General features: G+C 40.1%; 1 protein-coding gene across 1 annotated transcript in view; it reads left to right on the top strand.

Moving 5' to 3' along the window:
* The first annotated feature begins 669 nt into the window (after positions 1 to 669).
* Positions 670 to 20,288, top strand: part of LOC132828351 (solute carrier family 26 member 9-like) — a 108,207-nt gene continuing 88,588 nt past the window's right edge. The window contains exon 1 of the mRNA XM_060845379.1: positions 670 to 812. The gene's annotated coding sequence lies outside the window, so the exon portion shown is untranslated. The remainder of the gene's footprint in view (positions 813 to 20,288) is intronic.

Raw genomic sequence — 20,288 nt, 5'->3', positions numbered from 1 at the left:
TTTTGCATAACTGGCAATACCTTATAGTATAATGTGTTATGGTACCTAACCACACAGCAAATATGATGGCGTTACTGAATTAGTAATTCTTACTCAAATGGTCTTATGTGTGACACCAGTCCCTCAACAATTTGGTTGGCTCTTAATCACTCTCTGAAACTGCCTAGTAGTTACATTTAAGAACAGGCATTAAATGTTGCTTTGCCAGCAACACACAGTCTCCAAGAATGAATGATTTAAAAATGATCACAAAATAGAATACTGTAACATTCCAAAGTAGTACAATTGTTTTCCTAAAACTATATTGTCTGTAAATGTACAAGTTCCTTATTGCGATGTTCAGCATGTTTACATACTCTAAACCACTTTCTTAAACAAACTATCAAGAAAACTAAATTGTCTGAAGTAGATAATGAATACAAAGTAGGTAACATTCTTCACAATCTTAAAATAGTTTAAGATTCCCTAAAAGGTTTTTTTAGGTGCAACTATCAAAGACTTTACTGAATTCATTCCAAAGAAGGTTACTTAGAAATAAATGTGTTTCTATTTCTTTTTCCTTTCTACCTACTGGTCATGTAATTGTTTTGTCCTTTTTGTTGCAGTCCAATACAGACTGTCATTTAAATAAGATCAGCAAATCATTTTCAAACGACAGTATAAGCAACACACTGTCACTGCACTTGATGAGTCATTTCTCTATTTAAGCAGTAATCACCAGTCTGTTCAGAACTTTATGCTGAGAGGTAATGCACACAAGTTTGTAACACCTGAGGGAACAGATATAATCCAGCACCACCTGTCAGTCTGAGGTAAGCAATACCCTGTAATTTTTAAATAAATGATTGAACTTATTTTTCATTTGCTAAATGTGGATAGTTTTTACTGTATTTTATATTGTTCAGGCTTAACTTTATCAACGATTAAGACATTTTGAAGTTTGGTCAATAATTAGAGCCAACTGAAACTCATTTTAAGAACTACGTTTCACATCAATTTTGGGTTTTGGTGATAAAATATGAATAACCTTTGCAGCATTATATTTGTGTATCAGGTAATAATTATTATTATTCATAATAATTGGATACCCATGGCTTTTATTTATTGGGTATTTTGTTCATGTTGTCATTAAAATATTTGCACATATAGTATTTTAAATGTTGAATTTTTTTCACATTTAGAAATGCCTACAAGTTTAGGTAGGTGGCATGTTAGCTCTATGTGTATCATTAATGCACCAATGTGTACTGTAAATTATACCATACAATGAGTTCATGATATTGGCTGTGTTGCTGGATGGGGATGTTGAGACAATAAAATGTTCCCATTCAAGCTGAGAAACCTAAAATTAACAGTCACATTGACACAATTGCTTTCAAACAAATGAAAGAACTGCAAGTGCTGTAAATCAGAGACAAAAATTGAAATTGCTGGAAAAGCTCAGCAGGTCTGGCAGCACCTGTAGAGAGAAATCAAAGTTAAAGTTTCGGTCAAGTCATTCAATGTTAACTCTGATTTGTCTCCACACATGCTTTTCCAGCAACTTGTGTTTTTGTCTCTGCTGTCAAGTAACTCATGACATCTAGTGCAAGGACAGCAATGATACATTACTGGGGCAAAGTCACCCAGCATGACGCTTGTTCTTGAATGCAGCAAGTGACAAGTCAATCTAATGTGAACATATTTTTAAAAATTCTACAAGGATTGGAGTGGGAATTGCCCTGACGAAAGAATTTTTGAAAAGGAAGGAATCAGAAGATGACAATCTTTCACACAGTATTTGCAATTGTATGTTCCAACATAATTTATGAAGTCATATGTTGCCTTCATTTACTAATTAAGAAGGGTCAAGAAATACCTTTGTTTGGTGGTTGTTGCTTCTTTAAGCATGCAAATGGAAAGAAAGATACCCTTTGAGCTTTGAAATTTCTTTCATTCTTAAGGTTTTAGGTAGATTTTGTCCTCAAGGAAATGAGACGTTACAGCTACCACAAATTGAGGCATTTATTCGACTTTTGTCCCCCAGTATCTGCATTAACTACTCTCATGTGAAGTTAATGCAACTGGATACACTGTAAACCTGTTTCTTCTCCTTTCCCACATCATACCTTAACCCCAATTTCAGCAGAGTGCCCTCTACTGAAATTTTTCTCTCTTCAGTGTCTTACAGCCTCTCTGATGAAGATTGCCACTTATAGAAGTTTACAAGAAGCTTTAGTCCTGTCAAGTCACATCCAATTGGACCATGTGTAATACATGCCAAGTTTAGGGAATGTTGGATTCTTATGAAGAAGACACTCGCAAAAGAGTAGTGTACTTCCCCAGTGAGCCTTCAAACTTATCAGTCAGCTTCTAGGTGGGGATTTTTGAAATACCTGGAACAGTCTTGTGGTACTTCTATGCTCTTTATTGATTCAATGTTACTTAAACTTACATCCAGAATCCTGGAAATTCCTCACTTACAATAAAACAGTAACAGTGCTCTTAAACCTTACCTTCTGCTCAATCAAGTCACAATGAGAATTCTATCCCACACCTACAATTTTCTTCCTTCAGTCCTCCTCCCTTGGAGATGATAACATATATGGCAGAGTTCCTGGGTTCTTATTAATCCTTCGATGCTAGTAGCTATTCTTCATATGAGACTGAATAGTGAGTCAGCGTTTGTTAGCTATTTGTCCATAATCACGTTTGGTTACCTTCAAGAACCAATAACTCAGTAGAGGGAGAAAATTTTCATTAGAGGGCACTTTTCTGGAAATTGGGATTAAGTAGCATGTTGGAAAGGAGAAGGTACAGGTTTACAGTGTACCCAGTAATTAGTAGAGAGAATGGCCAAAATTTCTCAATCTTATTCCAGGGCTATTGAAATAGTCAAGACTCTCCATTAGAAATCTGTTGCAATTCTTTCCCCAACAACTTATATTAACCCACCCCTATTGTATTCCTAACCACTTCACTTTCCCAGTTTTCCAATGATTATCCTTTGTCCCTTTCCCTTTGAACTATCTTTAACTCAACGTCTTCCTTTCTCATTGCTCTGCTTTCACTCACTTTACATTTAACGATTAATCCATTCCTGGCTATTGGCACTTAGATAGCTCCCAAAGAACCCAAGAGTTTCCTCTCTTTATTCCTTTCTCCCATCTCCTTCTATTTAGTTTTGTTTCCCACAATTAATTTTATCTCCATTAAAAACCTATTGGGTTGGATGTCACAGTTGAACTAATGATACAACACATCTAACTGCCCATACTGCCAACTGTTGGACCAGAGGAAGAGACGGATTAGAGTTGGGCTGTGTAACCCAGGAGGTTCCCAATTCCCAAGGCGAACTGGGCAAAAGCCTGCCATCAGCTCCAGGTCCATGATCAAAACTTTAAAATATGGCTTAAACATAAAGTATCCCTCCTGATCAGCCCACACATTCCCCATCACCATCCATGCCACACTATTTCCCACTATCCATCCTAATGTTACATCATACTACCCTGCACCAATCTCAGATCCAAAGCCTGATCACTATCCTATTTCCTCTACACACACTCATAACCCCTGTGCCACAAGCCTGATTGTATTCTCAAGGATAAATAGCTAACAAATGCTGATTCACTATTTAGCCTTGTGTGATGAATAGTTCCTAGCATGAGTTCATTTGCCCATCCCCATTGCCCTTTATATTCCCTATGCCACACTATGCCCATTTACCTATTCCCCATAGCCCCTGTTATGAGAATGTATCACCCAATATCCCCATCTCTAAGCCTTTTGTAGTCCCTATGCTAGATCATACCACCCTACTTACCACTCTTTGCCCATTCATCTCTGTGCTATTGTACCAAATATCCACCATAACATTACCTTAGGAGGTGTGCCACCAGTGGCTGGTGCTTATGTCACTCTTGAAAAATAAAACCGAAATTCATAACCAAAAATGAGTCAATACATTGAAAGCCTTTGGCAAATCCCTTATGTAAACAAACCTTTAAGTGCTTAATCTCCAATGTTAACAAACATTTCCATTTGATAAGCAGTTGGAGCTTTCTATCAAAATGCTTACTGAGATGCACCCCATTGTGAAAGTTATACTTTGGGAAATCAATCATACAATAAAAATTCTGCTATGACTTTAATTTAATAGACCAGATCCAACAGATTTCCTTACTTAGAATTAGATTAGATTACTTACAGTGTGGAAACAGGCCCTTCGGCCCAACAAGTCCACACCGACCCGCCACCCACCCATAACCCCACACTTACCCCTTACCTTACACTACAGGCAATTTAGCATGGCCAATTCACCTGACCCACACATCTTTGAACTGTGGGAGGAAACCAGAGCACCCGGAGGAAACCCACGCAGACATGGGGAGAACGTGCAAACTCCACACAGTCAGTCGCCTGAGGTGGGAATTGAACCCAGGTCCCTGGCGCTGTGAGGCAGCAGTGCTAACCACTGTGCCACCGTGCCATACTTCTCCAAAAGGAAGAAATAAAAACAAAACGTTCCTCCAGCCCTCACACCCCACTCACTCCTCCTCATCCCAACACTCTCCAAATGCCTAGTAAAACACCATCTACCCTTCTTCCATGGCCCCTTTACTATGAAACCAAATTTATGCTTTCTTTCATCCATCACCATTTGATCCCTTATTTTCCATGCCAATACATGGTGTAGCCATTTGTACCCATGGACATAAGAGAAAAAATATGGTTCTATTACTTCAAGTTCCATAATGCAGACTACACTCTTTTTGACACATAAACTAATTTTGACATTTGTTGAAATTCTTGACAAGTTATGACATACCTTGAAAGATCAATGTCTGTTGACACACATTGACACTTGTTTACATTCTTGGCAAGTCAACATTTGTTGACACTTCTAGATCCTTGACAGTTTTTGACAGGTCTTGACAAGTTGGATTGTTCCAAAGGGTTTATGCATCTTTTGTACAAATCCTATTGATAATTAAGAGTGCCAGAGGGCACCTAATTATCCCAAAAGGACCCAATCCCATTCCTGAAATGTCCTGGCACCATATCTTTAGGATTATCTCAGGTCTTCAAAGGGGTACCTTGGCTATCCAAAAGAATTGCACTGAGAAAGTATCTGCTCTATGTAGTCTAATCTCCACACTCTGCATTCCAGATACCAGACACTAAAAAACTCCCCCATTTTAGTGGAGACAGCTGGTTACTTAAATGCCAACAGCGTCTGACAGCCATACCTTTGTGAACTACAGACAGTTTTCAGAAACTTGGCCTTCTTCATGTGATTAAACCAGAATGGAAAAATATACTGCCAACGTGATTATTTTGGAAATTAGGAATATCATTTGCTGCTAAAAAGATTGGGTGAAAAACATGTAGAAAAAAACTCAGGAGTGATTGTGGAATGCCAGTTTCCAGATTACACAATGAGAATGACAAGGTTAAATTGGCAAAATCTATTATAAATATGAACATAGAAATGTATAAAGATTAGGAATGACGTGAGAACAGGAAATGAAGTTATACAGAGACGTGTAATTTCAATCAAGACTGAACCATAAAGCTTCTCTGGTAATACTTCTACAGCATTCCTATTGGAGAAATCAGCCAAGCCATGATGGGTTAGAAAATAAAAGTCAATGTGCACTGACTAGCAGGTATTCTTCTGTATTATTCATTTTAACTTGTTCAGTCTTTTAATTGTCACTGACAATTCAAAATGTCTAGGCTGAGTGGGAAAATAATAAAATTTTACTTTGGTCTCAATGTGAAAATATGAGTATTTTTGATAATTGTGTATCATGATGTTTTTACACCCATGAAGAACTGCGTCAAGTGTTTGGATATTTTTCCAGTTGGATTGTGAGACTGTTGCAGCTTCAATTTTTTTAAAAATAATGTTTAGTTAAACATAGGTATTAAGGGAATATGGGTTAAGGGCAGATGTGGAGTTAGACCATAGATTGGCCGTGATCTCTCTGAATGACGGAACAAGTTCAAGGACTAAATGGCCTACTCCAGTTCCTATGTTCCTAAATGTGGATCAGGAACCCAGGAGTGGCTATGGCAGACTTCATTTGCAAACTTCCCCTGAGTAGCTAATTAAGGAGCTGCCTTCAGGACACCTGTTTGGTTAAGGAAGGCAAAGTAGACAAGCAGGAGGCTGGAAGAACACAGCAAGCCAGGCTGCATCAGGAGGTGGAGAAGTTGATGTTTTGGGTGTAACCCTTCTTCAGGACTGGGGGTGAGTCTAGGGGAAGCTGCAGATAAAGGGGGGGGTGGGGGCAGGATGGTTAAGAGGGGATAGGAGAAGGCAGGTAGAGGTTATGACCTGGTTGGTCAATAGGAGGAATGAATCTGGTTGATGGCAGGGAGCTGTAGCAGAAAGGGGGAGGGGCTGGGAAGGGAGTCAATGGATGGAGAGGGAAGTTATTGGAGAATGGAGAACTCAATGTTCAGTCCTCCAGACCAAAGGGGTACCCAGGTGGAAGATAAGGTATTGTTCCTCCAATAGGCACTGTGGTTTGTTTTGGCAATGGAGGAGGCCAAAGATGGTCATGTCGGAAAGGGAGTGATTGGGGGAATTGAAATGGACAGTGCCTTGGAGGTTTGGTAGGTTCCACTGGCTGAGGAAGGCAGGCAGACCAAGAACGTAAAAGGCTCAGGTGACATCTGGATGCCAGTCTACCAGGAGGGGTGGGGAATACTGAAAAAGGCAGAAGCCCATGAGTGCTAGACTCGCACTTGGTCCTGAGTGTAGGCCGTCTACACTCACAGAATAGCCTGTGACAGTATGGGTGGCCACTTGCAATTGTGTGATGGAAACGTGCTGTCAATAGCCCCTTGACTCATGGCAGATAGTCACTTTAAATTAAATGATCACCTTCAGCAGAGCACCCAAACACGGTCAGGAACATTCCTGAATTGACAGCATCTCTCCCCAATTGGGCTAATAATGGGCATAACTGGCTACATGCCATTGCTAGGTATGAAATGTCTGTATCACTTTTTCCTCCTCTGACAAGATTACTCCTAGGCAGAGATGTGTACGGTAAATAGCTGAGCCAAAGCAAACTTTTCTGAGTTATCTCTCAGTTTTCCACTGAATGCACCTCCACAGGACTGGGAAAACACATGCCAAAGAATGAATCACTCCAGCAATACAGATTAAGTGATTTCTCGAAGGTTTACTAGGTTCCATGAACAGGCAGATGACGTGTGCGGGTATGGAGGTTGAGTACTGAGTTCATTGAGATATTATATCTGTGCAAGTGGAATCAATGGAATAACAAGATCTTGAGCACATTGTGGCCCTCCACATAAAACAAAAGTATGCAAGAGAGTTTGCAAACATTTAAAATGTTTATAGCACAGTCTGGATTTTATGCGACTCCTTGGGGATTTTTTTTGCCAGTTGATGAGGTCTGAGGGCACCTAAAATAGAGAAACAGCCCAGCCCACACTCATTCCTGATGAAGGGCTTTTGCCCGAAACGTCAATTTTCCTGCTCCTCGGATGCTGCCTGACCTGCTGTGCTTTTCCAGCACCACTCTAATCTAGACTCTGATTTCGAGCATCTGCAATCCTCGCTTTTGCCTCACCTCCTTCCCACCCACTGTGCAGTTAGTTGGCAATAAACTGGATGGACATGTGCTAAAATCAGCAACATACCCGACAGAATCAAGGCTGACAGGGAGAAGGCAGGAAAGTGGGCATTAGAAATGTCGAATCAGCCATGATCCTATTCAATGGTGGAACAGGCTCAAAGGGGTTGTGTACTCTACTGGGTGGCATGGTGGCTTAGTGGTTAGCACTGCTGCCTCACAGTACTAGGGACCTGGGTTCAATTCTTACCTTGGGTGACTGTCTGTGTGGAGTCTGCAAATTCTCGCTGTATCTGTGTGGGTTTCTTCCCACAATCTAAAGATGTGCAGGCCAAGTGAATTGGCCATACTAAATTGTCCATCATGTTAGGTGCATTAGTCAGTGGTAAATATAGGATAGGGAAATGGGTCTGGGTATGTTAATCTTCAGAGTGTCAATATGGACTAGTTGGGCTGAAGGGCCTGTTTCCATAGTGTAGGGAATCTAATACTGCTTGCAGTCTTATTATATTTAAATAGACAATTTAATGTCAATCAGGCTTGTTAACAGATATTGACCTGAATAATACACTGTTTACTTCATGATTTGGTCAGTCTGAGCAGTTGGGCCAGAGCAGACAGTCAGTTTTTAAAAGAGCTGGAAGATGGTGACCTTCGTTCCTCCCTAACCACCTGCTCTCCAAGATCTATCCCACATCTCCATTCCTAAGGAGAACAAACCATCCATACCTAATACCCCTCAACGTACCCCTCTGGGATTCCTTTGAACATTCTTTGTGGAACTAGGCAACATCCATTACTGAGCATGCCACACTGCCAGGGTTACCCAGCAGCTCCACAGGGTGGGTCTTTCCCCCAAAGAGAGGCAGAAGGCCCCTCTTCACCAATTGCCCCACCCATCTTGTTGAAATTAGTGGGCAACTTTATGATATACTTCACAGAGGCGTTAACACAATTATTTTGAATGGATTAATGCTGGCATTAAAACAGCAGACCAGGAAGTGATTTTGAATATATCATGCATTTATTTGAGTAAAATTAAGGTCTAGCTTTGATGTTTTGAATGTCTATCCTTTAAACAGAACCATCCAAAAAAAAGCAATTAATTTATATTTTTTAACGAGCAACTCTTTAAAGAATAACAATAAACTGCAAAGAAAAAGATTGTTCCATACTGTGGCGAAAGTGAGGACTGCATTCCTGATGAAGGGCTCTTGCCAGAAATGTCGATTCTCTTGCTCCTTGGATGCTGCCTGACCTGCTGTGTTTTTCCAGCACCACACTCTCGATTCTTGTTCCATGCAGTGTATACCTTTCCACCATCATTTATAGAGACTTGCGAATATTGACTCCATTAATGAGTTCATTGATGATTGTAAGTGATTGTCAGCTTCCTTCTGGGGTCCCGAATTCACCATCATATTAACTTAAGTGAATCTGAGTCAATGTTCTTGGAAGCGTGCAACAGGAATTAAAGACAATAAATAATGCAAATATTAACAAGCAGTGCTGCCAGGGGAATTCCAAGAGCATATGTCCCTACACAGGTGTGAATTCCAGCTCTTTGATTGACCAAATACGATTATTATGTAGTTGGGTGTAACCTGTTGGCCCTAAGCTTTCCACCTTGTTTAAAATGAACTATTTCCCACCATGATGTACAAACTGTGACTCAGTTTCATGCTTACCATTGAATTGCAATCTTCTGCACTCAAGTCTCTCACAAGGGCTGCAGCATAAAAACGAATTTGTGCATTGCTGAGGGAGTGTTGGAAGTGAGTGAGAAGTTGACTTGAGGCCCAAGCTGTCTGCTTAGTGAATATAAAAGTCCCACGGCACTGCTTTGAAGAAAAGAACAAGAGACATTGCTCGCTTCCTTGCCAATATTTGTCCCTCAGTCAACAAAGAAAGGAAACAGATTATCCAGTTCTGACCACATTGCTGTTTGTGGGAGTTTGCTGTACATAGCTGCTGCATTACAATAATGATGACACTTACAAAGCATTTCATTGTAAAGCACTTTAAGATGTTCAATGGCTGTGAAAAACTCTATGTAAATGTAAGTCTCTTCTGTTCTCTTGCCAAGCATTCCTCTGCACAAGTCTGTCCATGTGACTCCTCAGGTGGGTAAGATCAATGAAGCTGAATGTTCTGGTCACATTTTTTCATCTTCCTCATATGCTGTCTTTCAGTTCTTCATTCCAATTGCTCCATGTTGCATAATTGGATTCCTCTGGTTTGGTGAGAGGTTAGAACACTTCCTTAGATGCTTATATTTCCCCAGCTCGAAGGAGACCTTAAGCACCAAAACCTTAACTATGGGGAAGGAAAACAGAGTTAACATTTCAAATGACCCAGAACTGATTTCTGAAGAAGCGTGATATTGGTTTTGGATATGTTAACTCTGTTTTCTTTCCACAGATGCTGCCAAACCTGCTGCGCTTCTCCAGCAATTTCTGATTTTGAGTGTTTCAGATCACCAGCACACCATGTTGTTTGTGTTATAAAACCTTAACTATCACTGCTGTCAGACCAAGCTTACGGCAAATGTGATATAGAAAACATCTTCATTACAAAATATATGTAGGGGTTTGGAATATAACTCCAGTGACAAATTCACCAGTTAAGCTACTGTGAATATTTTATTCTAAGTGACAGACCAGGAAGAACAAAACGTCAGCCCTGATTATTTTATTAGCTTGAAAAGATACTTGGATGCAAATACAGTTAATTTAAAAGACATTTGGATAAGTGCATGAATCGGAAGGGTTTGGAGAGATAGGGGCCAAATGCAGGCAGGTAGGACTAGTTTAGTATGGGAACGTGGTCAGTGTGGACTGGTTGAACCAAAGACACTATTCCCATGCTTTATGACTCTATGAGTTTTTGACTCTATGAAACACCTGTCAGCCTTCCTCTAGTTAGCTGCATCAAAAAACTCCCAGGTAGAATGCATACTAAATGTGTCCAATTTCAGAACCAATCACTAATAGAGATATTCTACCTCACTCAGTAAGCCATATCCAAAGCACATACAGCAAGGGGGAGAGGAAGGTAATTAATACCATGGCTTGGATTTTGCAGAAAGTGTGACATAACTGTGCTCACTTTTTATCTTGAACATCGCTGTCCACAAAGGTCTATGCAGCTGTATGGCACAGATTGCACCTTTCTAATATTAATTTCGTTTTGGTATCAACTGGTGCCCAACAATATCGATGTCTAAGTGAGAAGGGTTACGCGGGCAATTATACTGAAGATCCATCTCAGACAGCGTACCTATTTTTATTGTAAGAAAACAAAATAAAACTTGTGGCACTTATATGGGTAGAAGCTGAAATAACTTTTTTTAAATTGATTATTTTGAAATGTCTGCAGCATCTGTCTTGTGGAATAGAGAAATTTGAATTTCAAATGTATAGAAATAAATTTTCAGGGCTAGAGATACTGTTTGGGAGTAATTAAAACTTAATGTACTTTTACAAATCCAGTTACAACAAATTCAATAAGACATACTTTTATTAATTTTAGCAATGATACTACAGGGTAAAAATGTGTCAATTCAGTAATCTCTAGTTGGTTTGGATCTTTGAGAATTTCGATAATACATTCCGTGGAGGAGTAGAGAAATCCCTGACAGTAGCATTTGCAATTCCACAGCTAACTGTTTATATGCAGATGATGCTGTCAGTGTCCTGGCTAATAACAATGTGTACAGCGTCTGTGTCGTCACAACTGCATAGTTAGGAGTGATATTAATTGGAACCCTCATTGGGGAGTTTTCTGGATACTTGATTAAAAATAAGATGAAGCATTGCTGAACAAGTGTAAGTATTACCAGGAAAACTATGATTTTCAAATTGATTATTAAGGACTCATATGAATGCTCAATACCTTGACTTGCTCTAAAGATTCATTCAATGAAGGAAATTGATTTGTTTTTTAATTAGTGATGGAAGTGGAGGGGAAGGAGGAATTGAAGATTTTAAGTCTCCTTGTTTTTGCATTTACAACCAATTAAAAATGTCTCTCAATCGTAGAACATCAATAGAACTTTTCACTTTGAAGTCAGATGACAACAAACAGAGACTGGGCAGCCTATAATCTTTTAAATGTTGATTGGCATCTTCCACACCTTGTGTAAGCTCATGCCATCAGAGTGAAGCTGTGAATACTAGGCTGGAGGGGCAACAATGCATTCTTTTCCTTACACACTTTCAAAACATTCTGAATAGAAGTTATCACTAGACACCATTAAGAAAGTATTAAAAGAAGAGCATCTTAATTATGTGTTCTTGTGCAAAAAAGAGCCAAGAGTAGTAATTTTAGGTCGATCACAGGCATTTTTGAGTCTGACAATTGTGATAAATGCTTTAAGGTTTTACTTACTCAGTACTCCACTCAATTTCCCACTGACTTCAAAGGAGGTTAAAATTGGGAGAGACACATAATGGGCAGCTGAATAGTTCAAATTACCTCCATTTGAACATGTTACAGAGGTAGCCCGACGATTCCCATTAAAGATGCTGAGGGTGAATTTCTTTATTGCTATTCACCACTCAGCCCACACTAGTGTAGACATTTCAGAAACATTCAGACCACTGTCATGGCACTGCGGACAAACCCTGACCCCTCCCCCAGTATAGGATTATAAAATGGAAGGAGGCTATATGGTCTATTGTGCTCAGACTGAGAAAGCAGGATAAACATAAGTGAAGATTTTCTATAAAATGAACAGAAAGTAGTGGATAAACTCTACAGGTGTAACACCATCTATGGAGAGTGAAATAATGTCCATTATAACTTTTGTTCAGAGTTTAAGACTTCCTGTCCTGAGCAAGTCTAGAAAGTTAGGGAAGAATGGATGCGTACCATATTTCAGTATAACATTTCCCAAAAGCCTCTTAAATAATGAACTTGTCAAAACCATGCAATTTATTTTTGTTCAGATGAGAGGGATTTTTTTCTCCCACTTGCCATTGTAGAGCAGACAGGGAATTTCTCCTACTCTTCCTGCCTGCATTTGTTGGAAGGTTTTATAATTTGGTAAGCATCCTGTTTGGCCACATTACAAACACCCCTTCCATGGCCACCGAGGTTTAAGATGAGAAGGGAAAGATTGAAAAGGGACTAAAAGGGCAACTTTTTTACGCAGACAGTGGTGCGTGTATACACTGTGCTGCCAGAGGAGATGATGGGGCTGGTACAATAGTAACATTTAAAAGGCATCTGGGTGGGTATATGAATAGGAAGGATTTAGAGGAATATGGGCCAAATGCTGGTAAATGGGATTAGATTAGTTTAAGATATCATGTCGGCATGGATGAGTTGGCTTGAAGGGTATGTTACCGTGCTGTACAACTCTATGACTCTATGAGTCTAAATCCTGGTGCTTCTGGCTCTGAGGTAGGAATATTACCCATTGCTTCACAAGACCTCTGTTCACGCAACTCATTGCTGAGTAAAATAGAGGACAATTTACTTAAGGGAGAGAATTTGTGTATGGAAAGTTTATTTGTTTCTATCTACAGTTCACCTTTTTGCCAAATCTCATTGTGGATGTGATTTGTTGTAAATCTCAGTATTCATATGAGATTCATTGTAGTTTCAATGGCTTCAATAAAGAGTTTTCCCTCTGCATTTATGTCTTTGTTGAGATAGCAGACAACATTAGTTCATATAAGCACATGAATGGATTCATTCCTAATATCGCACAGCATAATACCACCAGTCCTACTTATTAAAACAGGATAAATGAGCAGACGGAGTAAACTCTAGCTGTGGCACGGCCTGGATAAGTAGGTGCTTAGGGGAGGGATGTGGAGAGATAAAAACAAGAATGCCCCCAAACCTGTTTTCTAGCTGTTCAGGGTGCAAATGAAAACTGGGGGAGAATTAAGCTCTGAAAGCCCAAGTACTTCCTAACCATAATTTTGCAAGAGAAAATTGGTAGCAATTCAACATTTGTGTAAAGATTGTGGAATTTATAAAGATAGTATTAGACTGATAATAGTCTACTAGTAATAGCAGTTTCACCTCTGACAGTCCTCTAATGTTTCTGCTGCAGATAATACAGTTTCAAAGCTCTCGACTAATATTTACCTCCGCAAAGGTGCTTCAGGTAATTAGGTAGTTGAGTGCTACGTCATCTCTGGCTTGCTGCTACCTTAATGCCTGTGTTTATAAAATAGAGTGCAGACAGATATCCAGCCTCAGTAAAGGTGGGACTGCTTACAATTCAGACAGCAGCCCACTGAAGGGATAAGTGGGGTTTGGAAGTCCATGGAAATATTACCACCTCATCCTAAACTATAAACCAGGTAGGACCCTTTTGCTAATTGCTTTCCTTTGCCTCAATTGTCCACTCCTCTTCTTTTTCTCATTCTTCAACCTGCTCCTTTTTTTTGCTTCTTGGTGAGAATGTGGATTGCTGTACACCCCACTTTAAACAAGTGAAGATGTTTTCCAACTTTAACTCTATGCTTTCAGGAGTCTGGTTGAACCTCTGCTTGTTTTAGGATTTGTGGACTACTTTTGGCATGCCTTCTCCCCCACAGAGTGTGTAGCTGTGCTGATTAATGCAAGGGGCGATTAACAGGCTCTGTTGTTTTGTTCGCTTTGACACAGCAAAGGCTACATTCCCACTTTGTCCAGGAGTGTTTGAAAGATCGGGGGAGGGGATGGTGGAGGGGGAAGGCAATTCATCAGAGCTGTGTTTCAGAGTCGCAAAAAGCTCGCAATGCAGACCACTAAAATACACCAATCTGTAGGCGTAAAGCACAGATTCTCCCCACCCTTAAGGATACCAGCTGTATACTTTAAATTCCACACACAGTAAGATCTGCATGTTAGAAAACTCAGAAACATGATTCACTTGTTACCTTGTTGATTCACAAAATGTTTCTGCAATTAAACTACACCGATTTTGTTCGTTCTTTTGAGAATGATGAAAACATATTCCATTTTTCTCCTGGTTACTGACTAGAGCGCAATGTTAACTAAATCTTAGGATAGTCTTGGAGACATTTTAATCAGTAGTTGAAGTAGGCGGACAACTTATTAAATGAGACAAAAACTAGCATAGTATTTTACTCTTTGTGACTGAGAGTTTTATTTTGTACTAATATATATTTGTCTTTTTATTGATTGAATGTTGATATAGCAAATTATTTTTCTGTTGTAATTGTGAATAGCATGTCAAAGTATATGAGAAGGCCATTTGGCCCATTTTGCTTATGCTGGCTGTCTCAATCATCTCGTGTCCTTGCTTTCAGCCGTTGGCCCTGATAACATTTCCTTTTAAATTATTTATTTGATTCGCTTTTGAAAATTAACATTGAATCTGTTTCCATCACCATGTCAGATACTGCATTTGTTATTCAGATGATTTCCTGGCAGCAAACATTACTATTTGAATTGTATATTCAGAACATTTGTTCACCAAGGTTAATGTACATTTTAATCTGAATATCCCTATGCTGTAGTAGTTCAAGGTTGTTGTGTTGTTCAGACATTTGCTGCAGTTCTCCTTCATTCTTTCCTTATGAAATTGACATTTTACAGACTGATTTTGTTTGAAATGTTAATAAATGTATAACCTACCCACTTTTAAAGAAGCATTTCACCCATTGGCCATTAAATCAAAGGGCGTAAGATCATCATCAACAAAGTTAAAAATCACACAACACCAGGTTATAGTCCAACAGGTTAATTTGGAAGCACTAGCTAGTACATCCAAATAAACCTGTTGGACTATAACCTGGTGTTGTGTGATTTTTAACTTAGCCCACCCCAATCCAACACCTCCTCCACATCATGATCATCAACAAAAGATATGCTAGGTGGCTTGTCTCATAGACAGATATTGGTAAGGATGTGAAACAATATTGAAAGTAGAATCCACCATTTCCCAAGTCAATAAATGCTAAATGAAAAAGGATGGATCATTCAAACAGTTTTTGGGAAGGATGGTAACAGGCAGAATGTCACACAGTGAGTGGCTCTTTCTTAAAAAAGTCTTTATACAACACCAATTGGTCAAGTGGCTTCTCTCTGTGTGGCAAAATTATAAGGTGTTTTTTGATCTGGCGGTTTTAGTGGGTGGCTGGAACAGCTGGATATTCACTGGATAGTGCCATCTTGTTGGCATTCAGGCAATGGGCAGTTACTGGAACACAGACTTGTTAGCATAATGGCATCAGGCACAACAGCAAAGAAAATTATATTCCTATAAAGGGTCTTTAATGCAATAACACATCTCAAAGTGTTTCACCGTAGCCTTAAAAACAAATAGAGTCACAGAGTCATATGGACCCTTTGGTCCAACTTGTCCATGCTGACCAAGTTTCCCAAACTAAACTAGTTCTATTTGCCCCTATCCTTCCAAACCTTTCCTCTTCTTCTGGCAGCCCATTCCACATAGAAACCACTGATAGTGATTTAAATCCTGGTCAAACAGTTAGAATCCTTACAGTGCAGAGAAAGGCCATTCAGCCCATTGAGTCTATACTGACAGCCCAAAGAGTAACCTCCCACCACCTACTCTATCCAGGGAACACTGCATTTCTAACAGCCAATTCACTTAACCTGCATATCTTTGGAGTGTGGAAGGAAACTGAAGCACCTGGAGGAATGTCCAAGCTCCACACAGATGGTTGCCCAAGGGTGGAATCAAACCCTGACCCCCCCCCCCTTCCTGCCCCCCGCGGTATGAGGCAGCATTGCTAGCTGCTGAGCCACTGTGCTGTACTTAGATCTTAAAGGAGGAAATTGAGGAAGAGCGACAGAGAGATGTGGGGAGGAGAGTTCATAATTTAAGGCTTTGACATCTGAAGGTGCCCCCACCAATCTAATCAGTCACCAATTATGCTAACTCTTTAACATAGAAAATTAGCTAAGATTGATGGGTTGTGCAAACTTCTTAGCATTGAGTTGATGAGCAGTAGCCACAAAACCAGTGCCCCTGGACTGCTCGTCAGCTCTATTATACTGAGGCTTCTCAAGAAGACAACAGCAAAAGGAGAGCTCCTGTTCCCTGCATTCTCGGCATACTACTGTTCTATTTCAGTTAGACTGAAGCCACCTCAGCATCTCCCTGCTCTGATTCCACATTGTCCTATGCCATATCCTTCTTCTTTATTGATTCAAGGGCAATTAAGTTGTTTCTGAGTTCTTACCTGCTCCCTCAAGTCTGCAGTCAAGGATTGAGTGAATTGGTGCTCCCAATAATTACCTATGCTCAGTGTCACTCTCCCGATGGCATGGGTAAAAGTGGATAATGTTGTGCCTCAAATCTGTCTGTAAGAGGTATTAATGGCAGAATAACAGTTGTACAAACACCAAGTAGCAGAATAAGTAGAAACAAGAGAAAAACTAATGAACCAGCAAAGAAAAATTGAATTAAATTGGGGCAGCAGTTGTTAAACCCAATACTGAGTCCCAGGAGACTGGAGGATGTGAAGTGCCTTAATATATTTATCTTTTATAACAACACATATGTGTATGATTTACATATGCATGTGCACAGTGTGGTGCACTTGCATTTACTGGAAGCTGCATATATTAGTCCACTAGTCTCTTGTTCTTTGCAGAGAAAGGAACATGAGCCTTCTTCAGCTGAACGAAATAGGTGACAGCCATTCGCTGGTTCATTACTCATGGCAATACCTTGACTAATCAGAGTCAACCTATCTGGTTTAACTTAAACAAACCAAACAATTAACTGATTTGGAGATGCCGGTGTTGGACTGGGGTGTACAAAGTTAAAAATCGCACAACACCAGGTCATAGTCCAACAGGTTTAATTGGAAGCACACTAGCTTTCGGAGCGACGCTCCTTCATCAGGTGATTGAAGTTACATCACACTGCAAATTCTTGCTATAAATTCTGTGTTACGATCAAACCCTCCACAATCACCTGATGAAGGAGCGTCGCTCCGAAAGCTAGTGTGCTTCCAATTAAACCTGTTGGACTATAACCTGGTGTTGTGTGATTTTTAACCAAGCAATTAACTGGCACTCATAAAAATGTAGCTACTCCTTACATTGGCTTGCTGGTGAATTTTCCAGATATTACAAGATGAAAAACTGGAAGAACTATGGATGCTGGAAATCAGAAACATACACAGAAAGTATACAGTCATTTGGTAGTACAAAACAGACTACCTGGAAAATTCACCAGCAAGCCAATGTAAGGAGTAGCTACATTTTTATGCTGCATCAGAAGGGAATACTCACTGGTTAGCATCTTTGGAGAGAAAGGGGTGTTAATATTTCAGGTTGAGTGATCCTTCTTCTGAAGAGTAATTCTGAAAGGTTCCTGCATCTAAAGTATTAACTCTGATTTCTCTTACAGATGCTGCCAGAATCTGCTGAGCTTTTCCAGAATTGTCTGTTTTTGGTTCAACAAAATGTGCTTTTTCTTCTCAGCAGTGGTCTGTTTTGTACGACCAAATGACTATATATGTTTATACATTAATATGAATATTAACATTAATAAAATAGCTCAATTCACAGGTGCAATACAAAGAAAGAAATTGCCACTGAGCAAGTTAAGAGACCATAGAATAATTACAACAGGCCATTTGGTCCACTGAGTTCATGTCTGCAAGAGCAATTTAGCTCATCCCATTCCTCACCATTTCCCTGCAACCCTCCAAATATTCAGGTTCTTATCCAATTCCCATTTGAAAACCATAATGAATTACTTCCATCACCCTTTCAGGCAGCATATTCCACATTATAATCAATAATGACATCAGAACTGTTTTCTCTTGGTCTCTTTAGTTCTTTTGCCCATCAGTTTCGAACCTCTACTTCTTAACTCTTCTGTCAATGGGAAACGATTTTCTGCTGACATGTGGTAGATGCTTTATGACATTGCACATGCCTTAAATCTCTCTCAAACTTTTCTTAAAAGAGGACCACCCCAGCTTAATTTTCTCAGTTTATCCATACAGCTCATGTCTGTGTTCTTGATGAATCTTGCCTGATCTTACCTAATGCCTCCATGTCTTTTGTAAAGTGCCTAGAATAGGACAGAAGTTTGCAGTTGAGAATATGTTTTATAAAGGAGGTTTTAAGTTTGATAATCAAAAGATTGGTCAGAGTGTTAAATTTACAGAATGTCTTACAGTAAGAAGGAGAGGCAGACAGATGGCGAGTTTTACAACCTGAACTCCAAAGATTAGGATTTGGGCAAATGAATGTATAACTGCTGATGAGTCCACCATTAAGATCAAGAATGCTCAGGCCAAATGCAAAGGTTGTGTGGCTGAAGGAGATCGCAGAGATAGGGAGAGAGTGAGGCCATGGGAGGGATTGGTGTAAACAATGAGCACTTTAAATTGGAGGCAGGTGAATGAGGTAATGTATCCTCTCTGATCCTCCAACAATGCTTAAAACCAAAAAACTCTGGCAGTTATGTCAACCATCACCAGGTGATATCTGAGAGTAACCTGTGAATGGCTATTCCAGTGGTTATTCCATTTCACAGCCGCATAACTGAGAGCAGCCATTCGGTAACATGTGAGACAGATCCTGCATTGCCCCATTATTGCAATGGCATGTTGTTGATGGTGTTTCCATCAACACTTCTGCAAACAATTACAGCTAACACGGGTGCATACAAACTAAACCATCTAACGAGCTCTCATACCACCTTTATTGTCTCTCCATCTACTTCCCTTATTCTTTGTTTCGATGAGCCAATGGGCTGAGAAGTGACAGATGGAGTTTAATTCAGATAAATGTGAGGTGCTGCATTTTGGGAAAGCAAATCTTAGCAAGACTTACACACTTAATGGTAATGTCTTAGGGAGTGTTGCTGAATAAAGAGACCTTGGAGTGCAGGTTCATAGCTCCTTGAATGTGGAATCGCAGGTAGATAAGATAGTGAAGAAGGTGCTTGGTATGCTTTCCTTTATGATTAGATTAGATTAGATTCCCTACAGTGTGGAAACAGGCCCTACGACCCAATTAGTCCACACCGACCCTCCGAAGAGTAATCCACGCAGACACATTTCCCTCTGACTAGTGCACCTAACACTATGGGCAATTTAGCATGGCCAATTCACCTGACGTGCGCCATCTTTGGAATGTGGGAGGAAACCTGAGCACCTGGAGGAAACCCTCACAGATACAGGGAGAACGTCCGAACTCCACACATACAGTTGACCGAAGCTGGAATCGAACCTGGGACACTAGTGCTGTAAGGCAGCAGTGCTAACCATCGAGCCACTGGGCTGCCCCGGCACAGAGTATTGGTCAGAGTATTGAGAACAGGACTTGGGAGGCCAGTTGCGGCTGTACAAGACATTGGTTAGGCCACTGTTGGAATATTGCATGCAATTCTGATTTCCTTCCTATCTGAAAGATGTTGTGAAACTTGAAATGATTCAGAAAAGATTTACAAGGATTTTGCCAGGGTTGGAAATTTGAGCTCTAGGGAGAGGCTGAACAGGCTGGGGCTGTTTTCCCTGCAGTATCGGAGGCTGAGGGATGATCTTATAGAGGTTTATAAAATCATGAGGGGCATGGATAGGATAAATAGACAAAGTACTTTCCTTGGGGAGGGGGAGTCCAGAACTAGAGGGCATAGGTTTAGGGTGAGAGGGGAAAAATATAAAAGAGACTTAAGGGGCAAATCTTTCACACAGAGGGTGGTACGTGTATGGAATGAGCTGCTAGAGG

Source organism: Hemiscyllium ocellatum, chromosome 26 (genome assembly GCF_020745735.1).
Source record: "Hemiscyllium ocellatum isolate sHemOce1 chromosome 26, sHemOce1.pat.X.cur, whole genome shotgun sequence".
NCBI lineage: Eukaryota > Metazoa > Chordata > Chondrichthyes > Orectolobiformes > Hemiscylliidae > Hemiscyllium > Hemiscyllium ocellatum.
The sequence above is the reverse complement of the archived record's forward strand: the minus strand, read 5'-3'. Positions and strand labels throughout refer to the sequence as shown.